The sequence below is a fragment of the Acipenser ruthenus genome, chromosome 35 (assembly GCF_902713425.1).
Source record: "Acipenser ruthenus chromosome 35, fAciRut3.2 maternal haplotype, whole genome shotgun sequence".
Taxonomy (NCBI): Eukaryota; Metazoa; Chordata; class Actinopteri; order Acipenseriformes; family Acipenseridae; genus Acipenser; species Acipenser ruthenus.
The window spans coordinates 7851042-7861442 of NC_081223.1; the positions used below are offsets into that span (position 1 = coordinate 7851042).

The 10401-nt window shown below is 40.2% G+C and overlaps 1 long non-coding RNA gene across 1 annotated transcript; it reads left to right on the forward strand.

The window, feature by feature from the left end:
• The first annotated feature begins 8031 nt into the window (after nucleotides 1–8031).
• Nucleotides 8032–8852, forward strand: LOC131705089 (uncharacterized). Its single transcript, XR_009310175.1, has 3 exons — nucleotides 8032–8065; nucleotides 8337–8418; nucleotides 8629–8852. It is a non-coding gene; the product is annotated as an uncharacterized LOC131705089 (long non-coding RNA).
• Nucleotides 8853–10401: the final 1549 nt, after the last annotated feature.

Consider the following 10401-nt stretch of genomic DNA (forward strand, 5'->3'; position numbering starts at 1 on the left):
AGGGTAAGGGCCCGAGTGAAAGACCGTCAAAGACCATCGAATAATTTGGGAGTTTTCTTTTTTTATCATATTAGGCGTTATGGATTGCAAAGGGTTAAACGTTTTATAACGAGGGATTCCGAATATGAAAATTCAAATTATGGAACTTCTTATGATTCTTTTTCCAACACTTTGAGCGCATTTTATAGAACCCTTCCCTTCCTTTGTCCAATATTTAAGAATGTTTCTTTATAGAACCTACAAAAAACAGGGTTCCAATTGCAAAAGGATTACTGCACGGTACCCTTATACAAATAGGAACATAAGAAAGTTTACAAACGAGAGGAGGCCATTCAGCCCATCTTGCTCGTTTGGTCCCAGAATCTCATCAAGCAGCTTCTTGAAGGATCCCAGGGTGTCAGTTTCAACAACATTACTGGGCAGTTGGTTCCAGCCCCTCCCAATTCTCTGTGTAAAAAAGTGACTCCTATTTTCTGTTCTGAATGCCCCTTTATCTAATCTCCATATGTGACCCCTGGTCCTTGTTTCTTTTTTCAGGTCAAGAAAGTCCCCTGGGTCGACATTGTCAATAATTTTTTGGATTTTGAATGCTTGAATCAGATCGCCGCGTAGTCTTCTTTGTTAAAGACTGAATAGATTCAATTTTTTTAGCCTGTCTGCATACAACATGTCTTTTAAACCCAGGATAATTCTGGTTGCTCTTTTTTGCACTCTTTCTAGAGCAGCAATATCCTTTTTGTAACGAGGTGACCAGAACTGAACACAATATTCTAGGTGAGGTCTTACTAATGCATTGTAAAGTTTTAACATTACTTCCCTCGATTTAAATTCAACACTTCTCACAATATATCTGAGCATCTTGTTGGGTTAGGTTACCAGGGTACATTTGTGCGGCAATTTTGCAGCGGTCCCCCTGTGCTTTTCCCATGGTTATGCGCTGCATTTACCATAGTTTACCCTGCTTTGCCAGATTTTTTTTATTAATACGCTTTACCATACTTCACTGTGCTTCACAATGCTTGCCTGTGCTTTATCATGCTTTCTCTGTGCTTTATTACAATTTGCTGGGCTTTTACTATGAGAATCTTTTAGTTTAGCATGTTTTGTAACATGCCTTACCATACCTCTCTGTGCTTTACAATGCTTCCCTATGCTTTACCATACCTCTGTGCTTTGCAATGCTCCCCTATGCTTTACCAGACCTCTCTGTGCTTTACAATGCTTCCCTATGCTTTACCATACCTCTCTGTGCTTTACAATAATTCCCTATGCTTTACCATACCTCTCTGTGCTTTACAATGCTCCCCTATGCTTTACCATACCTCTCTGTGCTTTGCAATGCTTCCCTATGCTTTACCATATCTCTCTGTGCTTTACAATGCTCCCCTATGCTTTACCATACCTCTCTGTGCTTTGCAATGCTTCCCTATGCTTTACCATATCTCTCTGTGCTTTACAATGCTTCCCTATGCTTTACCGTACATCTCTCTGCTTTACCATGCTTCCCTATGTTAAGCGCTGCTATGTTTTAACGATGGTACTTTTGTAAGAGAATAATGACATGCATTTTCAGACACGCTATTGCTTAATCAGCATAGAGACATCTATTCCAATGGTCTATATTTTCAGACACAATGCCTATCTAAAGCTGAGGGAACACGGAGCCGCTCTGCGGCTTGGAGCTTGGTTTCAGGAGACTGTAGTTTTCAGGTCACTGCGCGACACACCAGGCAGGGAGACTTGGGGTTTGATACAGCAAACCTCAAACAAGGTCTCCCGGTCTCCTGGAACCAGGTTTCAAGCCACATGGCCCTGAAAAAGTGGCTTCGTGTTCCCTCCGCTTCACATCAACAAGTTACGCCCTTGCCCAGCCAGCGAAACCCCATTCGCCTTACTTCAACAAACAGAACCAAAATACATTTTAAAACAGCTCAAAACGGATTCCTCCTTCCAGAACCGAGTTAGTCTAACGGTACTTACCTGATACAACGAGTTTGGTGCTGGACCCGGGTATGAACAGGAGAGCTGCTGCTCTCGCTATACAGAAATACACGGCCGAGTCGTTTCTGTGGAGGTCCGCAATGGTTAACTTATACTGTCCGTTCTTGTCGTCGAGTGTTCCGGAATACCGACCCTCTTTTAAGTAGCCCGTGCTCAGGGATGTGACGATCTGGATTCGCCCGTCCGGCTCCTGCCGGTACCAGGTAACCCAGGCAGTTACATATTGGTTTGTTTTACTTGGATCTACTCCGCATTTCAGCGTGATATTCCCGCCCTGTTCCGCGGTGTGTAACGGCGGGACGGAGTCAGTTACTGGTTCCGCCAGCCCATCTGAAAAACAATACGAAAAATAAATTAATTAAAAGAAACAAATCATTTTTTTACTCCTATAATTTACGCACAAGAAAATGATGACAATACTGATTGAATTAAATTAACTATTATTATTATTATTATTATTATTATTATTATTATTATTATTATTATTATTATTATTATTATTCAGTTTGCTATACAGGCACGTCGTTTTTATTTGAAAAAAAAGTCAAATTCAAATTAAATTCAAATAAATACATATAAACAATAAATGCATTTAATTACTATATAGATAAACTATTTAATTAAAACAGAGTTGGGATTGAAATGGGAAAAATGTTACCAAGTACTGCATCAGTCACCAAGCGTTAAATATTTATACACTATATCAAATTCTGTAAGCGAAAATCAATTTCTCAACTTTCATTTCGTATTTACTTAAAACTATAGTTTGCTGCAAAAGACGAGCTGTTTGAAATCCCTATTATAAAATGAAATGATATCTATACATATCTATCTAAATATATCATATCAATTTTAGAATAATCGGATACTTACAGTGAGCGACCAAAACCAAAAGGCAGCCCATAGAACAGAATGCCATCGCTCCTGGAGTCCGAAGCGCAGTGTGATTGAATACGCGCCGTGCAGCCCGCAGTAAACAGCACCACTGTGCTTTCAACATTGAAACGAGATCTGCTGCGCTTACATACGGGGCGGATTTCTCAGCTCGCTCGGTGATGTTTAACCAACTGTGTGGGCGTCGGTATTGCTCAGAGTGGATCACAAAGCAACGGGCACGGCATTGCTCAGAGCGGATCACAAAGCAACGGGCACGGCATTGCTCAGAGCGGATCACAAAGCAACAGGACCGGCATTGCTCTACATTGCAGAAGTGTTTGGGTTGCGTGAAGCCGGTATGCAGAATACATTTGCTGCTTAGGAGAATGTTACTTTAAAGATCCTGAACATAATGGTGATTGCGTTCATTATATAGGTTCTGACGAAGACATGTTTCTGTCGAAACGCGTTCGCAAACACTGTTTTGCTGTGTTAATGTCAGAATAAAGTTTGTTTTATTGAACATGTGCTTAGGATCTGGGTTTTGTTGATGGGAGTTGCCGTCTTTATTCCTTGCAACAGTTTCACCGCTGAAACGTATTTATTTGACACATTTACCTGTTTTGAAGGACATTGAAATATATATAGCAACGCTAAACTGCTGTGTACCAAAACGAGCTAAATCAAAAAGAAGATCATGTAGGTACACAAAAATGTGAATAATTCATAGAGAAATATATTCTATCAGGACTTTTCGGTCTATATATCTAGATATATCTATTTATTATTTTTTTTTTTATTTTTAAAGTAGGTGAGCAGAAAGGCTGCTTCAGTGTTTTTCACAAAAAAATCAAAAATGTGTACATACATATTTTAGATTAGTTTACTGGTTCTGCAGTGTGGAGAGTGGAGTTCTCTTTCCTATACTGCTAGAGCGCTCTGCAGTGTGGAGAGTGGAGTTCTCTTTCCTATACTGCTAGAGCGCTCTGCAGTGTGGAGAGTGGAGTTCTCGTTCCTATACTGCTAGAGCGCTCTGCAGTGTGGAGAGTGGAGTTCTCTTTCCTATACTGCTAGAGCGCTCTGCAGTGTGGAGAGTGGAGTTCTCTTTCCTATACTGCTAGAGCGCTCTGCAGTGTTGAGAGGGGAGTTCTCTTTCCTATACTGCTAGAGCGCTCTGCAGTGTTGAGTGGAGTTCTCTTTCCTATACTGCTAGAGCGCTCTGCAGTGTTGAGAGTGGAGTTCTCTTTCCTATACTGCTAGAGCGCTCTGCAGTGTTGAGAGTGGCGTTCTGTTTCCTATACTGCTAGAGCGCTCTGCAGTGTTGAGAGGGGAGTTCTCTTTCCTATACTGCTAGAGCGCTCTGCAGTGTTGAGTGGAGTTCTCTTTCCTATACTGCTAGAGCGCTCTGCAGTGTTGAGAGTGGAGTTCTCTTTCCTATACTGCTAGAGCGCTCTGCAGTGTTGAGAGTGGCGTTCTCTTTCCTATACTACTAGAGCGCTCTGCAGTGTTGAGAGGGGAGTTCTCTTTCCTATACTGCTAGAGCGCTCTGCAGTGTTGAGAGTGGAGTTCTCTTTCCTATACTGCTAGAGCGCTCTGCAGTGTTGAGAGTGGAGTTCTCTTTCCTATACTGCTAGAGCGCTCTGCAGTGTGGAGAGTGGAGTTCGCTTTCCTATACTGCTAGAGCGCTCTGCAGTGTTGAGAGTGGAGTTCTCTTTCCTATACTGCTAGAGCGCTCTGCAGTGTGGAGAGTGGAGTTCTCTTTCCTATACTGCTAGAGCGCTCTGCAGTGTTGAGAGGGGAGTTCTCTTTCCTATACTGCTAGAGCGCTCTGCAGTGTTGAGTGGAGTTCTCTTTCCTATACTGCTAGAGCGCTCTGCAGTGTTGAGAGTGGAGTTCTCTTTCCTATACTGCTAGAGCGCTCTGCAGTGTTGAGAGTGGCGTTCTCTTTCCTATACTACTAGAGCGCTCTGCAGTGTTGAGAGGGGAGTTCTCTTTCCTATACTGCTAGAGCGCTCTGCAGTGTTGAGAGTGGAGTTCTCTTTCCTATACTGCTAGAGCGCTCTGCAGTGTTGAGAGTGGAGTTCTCTTTCCTATACTGCTAGAGCGCTCTGCAGTGTGGAGAGTGGAGTTCGCTTTCCTATACTGCTAGAGCGCTCTGCAGTGTTGAGAGTGGAGTTCTCTTTCCTATACTGCTAGAGCGCTCTGTAGTGTTGAGAGTGGAGTTCTCTTTCCTATACTGCTAGAGCGCTCTGCAGTGTGGAGAGTGGAGTTCGCTTTCCTATACTGCTAGAGCGCTCTGCAGTGTTGAGAGTGGAGTTCTCTTTCCTATACTGCTAGAGCGCTCTGCAGTGTTGAGAGTGGAGTTCTCTTTCCTATACTGCTAGAGCGCTCTGCAGTGTTGAGAGGGGAGTTCTCTTTCCTATACTACTAGAGCGCTCTGCAGTGTTGAGACGGGAGTTCTCTTTCCTATACTGCTAGAGCGCTCTGCAGTGTTGAGAGGGGAGTTCTCTTTCCTATACTGCTAGAGCGCTCTGCAGTGTTGAGAGTGGAGTTCTCTTTCCTATACTATTAGAGTACTCGCAGACACTGGACAGTGGCACCACCTAGTGATGAAATATAGGAAGTGCCGCTACATATTGTAATAGACAATTCTTTATATTTAGATATATATACAGGCACACAAAAAAGAAATGCATATTTGTTTCTGAAATATCAACTAAGTAAAATACATTTGCAAAACATTTAGTTATCCGTTGCACAAAAACAAATTATTATATTTTTTTCTTACATACAGCACAGATAGGTACATATCTAAGATAGTATTTCTCTTAAGTGTACAGACATGATCTGTAGCTTTGTTTCAAAAAATAAAAAAACAAAACTATATTCTTATTTAAAATCGGATAGCATGATGAAGATAATACAATAAATGAATATTGAGAGAGAGAGAGAGAGAGAGAGAGAGAGAGAGAGAGAGAGAGAGAGAGAGAGAAACAACCAATCATACTAATAGCAATATATATTATTAAAACAATTCTGTAAACATTTTTTGTGTATATATTTATATAAAATGATTTAGGAATACTACAGACAGTAAACTTTATTAAAGTAATTGTTTTTTGTGGTTATTTTGGTACTTTCAAAAACATCTGTAGCACCATCATTTCAATTGAATCCCACAGTGTCAGATACCTGGCATGTATGCATTTCGGATGTCTCCTGTTATAAATCAGCCAGTCGTGTAATAGCTTCTATCCCAATAGTGCAGAACATTGTTACACCCCCTCCCCATAAACCTCACCCCCCACCCCCCACCCCCGGAAATGGTCTTATTTCCATCCCTGTAGATAGATAGTATTTGGTTGAAGGAGGCAGTGTGGGCCACAGACTAGGCTGTTCTCACAGGAAACATCTGCGACTGGTGCTCCCCTGGTGGCTGTGCTGAGTCCCTGCACCCTGCCACTGCTGCCACACCCCCACGCCCTCTGCTGGAAGCGCCTGGAACTGTGTGCCAGCTTGTTTAGACCCCCCTGTAGACAGACAGAGAGACAGAGAGACAGAGCTCGAATTGAACGACAAACAAAGACACCGAGAAACACTTCTGGTCTAATTAAATCAGTCACTGGATTTATTAGAGATACCAGGAATAGGAATACGACTCCTATTGCACAGCAGTTTCACCCATTCCATGTTTTACTACTACCAGCTTGACTAGGTGTGTTTAGGTAACAGAAAGTTGTCTTAAATCAATTGGAGCTTTTTCTGCTGTTGTGCTCCTCGTTTGTGGAACTCTGTTCTGCTCGACATCATCAGGCAGGTTGAAGCATTGGATCCTTTTAAATCTCAATTGAAAACATACTTTTTTTAAATGTGCTTTTATATAATTGGTTGTAACTGGAGTGTATTATAAATCTATATTAAGCTATTTTGTGCTGTTAATTTAAAAAAAAAGTTATTTTTTAAACTTTTGTTAATTTAAAAAAATCCCAGAAGATCTGCAAAATATATTGTGACCACGCAGGGATGGAAATAAGACTCCTATTGCACAGCAGTTTCACCCATTCCAGGTCTTACTACCAGCTTGATTATCCCCAGTGTGTAGAGTTAACAAGCTCAGGTGTATTTTATTATTAAGCTCATAATGAAACCAGGAATGGATCACACTGCTATGCAATGGGAGTCTTATTTTCATCCCTACGTCTGGAGCAAAAGAGAGTTCACTGACGAGGGCCGGTCACTAGGGGAGATAGTGAACCAGGTAAGAGTACCTCTCTCAGCCTCTAGGTGTCTCTCTCTCTGCAGAACCTCTCTCAGCCTCTACGTGTATCTCTCTCTGCAGAACCTCTCTCAGCCTCTAGGTGTATCTTCCTCTCTCTCAGCCCCTAGATGTCTCTCCCTTTCTCTCAGCCTCTAGGCCTCTAGGGGTCGCTCTCCAATTCAATTTCAAATTCAAACTGGCTTTATCAGCATGACAGGAGTGATCCAGTGTTGCCAAAGCATTTCAACACACGTTACATAAAATAAAATATAATGTTAATAACACACAATATCAATCCCTCCCCCTCCCTCCTTCTTAACAGGATGTAAACAATATAATTAATCATAATAATATATCTGTGTTGCAGTGTTTCTGGCATGCAGTGACAAGGCATGGCAGCCTAATAGACAGGAGGACACTGGGTGCAAACCCAGTAAATCACGCTCTTCAGAGCCAGATCTCTTTACCAAAGAGACAGGCTCTCCCTTGCAAGAGCTGTTACACACTTGGGATAGATTCAGTGCAATTCCTCATATCCATCACAGGGGGGCTGTCTTGTACCGCTTTTTTTAAAAGAATATTGCACTTCTTTAGTGCAAATAAAAATCGAATGCAAAAACAGAAATAAAATAATAAAATAAACCCTGTGGACAGCAGACTCTTGTGTTTTTTTTGTTTTAGTTCTGTAGTTCTGTTCCTTTTAATATACAGCTGCCATAAAACAACAGAACCACTGTGATAAAAAAAGCTTAACCTATAAATTGCATTGATAAGACTGAATTGCTGTGCGTGCATGGGTGTGTGTGTGTGTGCGTGCGTGTGTGTGCGTGTGTGTGCGTGCGTGTGCATGTGTGCGCGCGTGTGTGTGCGTGCATGTGTTTGTGTGTGTGTGCGTGCATAAGCTGGTATCGCCCCAGAAGGTTCAACCATGTAAGTTCGAATTTGAATCAATGCTTATAAAAATAATGATCTTCACATTATGACTACTTTATAGGTCTCCCTTTCAGTGCTAATTTCATTATCTATTACAATGCATTTTTATAACTTATGGTGTGATTTGAACTTGAGTGCTATATGATGAATGTTTTAGTATACACATATCAAATACTGGCATTATTATATTTGGAGGAAAACAGTCAGTTGATATAAATGATATGTGATCCAGTTACCATACCAGGTACCTATTGCTGTTGTTTTTCAGCTCTGATGACTGGTGCTGAACTGAGCAACCAAGAACTCCAGAAAAATCGTACCTTCTTATACTGGACCATGCAAATACACAGGTACAGTGAACTTGTTAAAAGATTGTCAGTATTACCATTAAAAATATAGGAATAAAGCTTCTAAATTATTAGCGCAATTTTCTCTGAAATTCCACACAGGAGTTGGTAGCAGTGTTTGATTTTTATAATCTTTCATAAATAATTATAACGTAGACGGATTTCTTAATTACAAATACAGAATTTTTTTTTTTTTTTTTTTTTTTTTTGCAGGGGAACTAATTGGTGTGGAGTATTTGTACAATCAGTTCTCCATGACGACGGTGCCATGATTGAGAGGTTGGAGGCTGGCTCTGATCTGTCTATTGAATTGGAGGAAGATGAGGGATTTGCTCACACAGAAGGGTTTCAGGATCTAACAGTTCCAACACGAGACAGAGAACCTTCCTGCAGCTGTTTCAGTCCAATTGCTCGTATCAAGCTGCGATGTAGCCTATGAGAATTGCTGACACAAATCAGCTACAGTTACTTGAAATATGAAAATATATATATAAAAATATATAATATGATGCAAATGTATTTGACTCTATTCACATCCCCTCACATTTAAAATCCTCCACAGGTTGGGTGCCTCTCAACTCAGATTAAGGTTGATACTGTATAAATGCAGAACCAATCGTTCCAGATGGATGAGACCATTCATTTTTAAATACATGTAATTCGATTTTTGTATTGGTATTATTTGTATTGAGGCAGGGAGGCTGCAGTTGTTTCTAAGCGACAATGAATGTGGAATAACATTCTTAGGGTTCGTGTCATACGACTTTATGTCATCAAAGCTGTTTCTGGTGATGTGCAGTGGGTTATATTTGGAATCTTTTGTTGTCGTTCAGTATTTTCTCAGATGACAAATTAATAACTCAGTTGGTTAGAGTGAAAGAAACTTTCACCAGTCAGCCGGGCTAGCTCAGTTGGTAGAACATGAGACTCTTAATCTCAGGGTTGTGGGTTCGAGCCCCATGTTGGGTGTCCTTTTTAAATACAAATTGTGGATGTTTTTTCGAGGCAACTGATCAATGTCTGATTCTGTTCACATTGTATACAGTATTGCAACAAAATTACTTATTGGTCACTGTCATATAGCAATTGCTATTGTAAAATGCGTGCAGCGTTTATATCTATAACGATATTGAAATAAGTAATCTTACTTTTTTGGGTTGGCTTCAATCCGTTTCTTTTTTTACAATTGTCATTACATCTTTCATGGAGTAACAGTTGGTATGTGCGTAATAAACCCAATCGGCCCTTGATACAATAGACAACCCTAGCCCTCTCATGCATGAATTATGGTAACCTTAAACAAGTTTTTATTAGTCTTCAGGGCCTATAAAAACATAAAAAAAGTTTTGTTTTTTTTAGTACAAAATTTAAGAAGTTATACATGTGTCCACTTGACTGGACATCCTGCATGTGTAACATAACAAATTGCCCTATTATATTGGAACAGCATATTAGGACTGAAAGTCTTTTTCTTTTATTTGGGAAAAAGTAGGCTAATACAAAATGCAAAACTAAATGGCTGATTCCATTCCTGATATGAATTCGAATGTTTTCTCATATTTTCTTTTTTTTTCTTGCCAGAAACAAAAATGTCCTCAAATCTGAAAAAACAGATATATATATATATATATATATATATATATATATATATATATATATATATATATTTTTTTTTTATGCCCAAATATGGACGTATTCACCCAGAAACAAAAATGTCCTCAATGTTTGTAACAAAAATGTCTTCATTGTTGAAACAATAATATATTTTTTTTACTTCAGTGTGTCATACACACCAAGTTACCATTCTTCCCTCTGTAGTGAACTGAATTTGGCTGATTTTAGCGCTGGGTGTGGAAGTTGGCAAAGCACCCAGGACACAATGACTCAAGACACTGCATGCAGATGTACTTAGTTTTCCGTGTACAAGCCTCATCATGGCACCTGTTAGCATTTTTTGCATCAGTTAGCTTTGGCCAGTGATTCCCC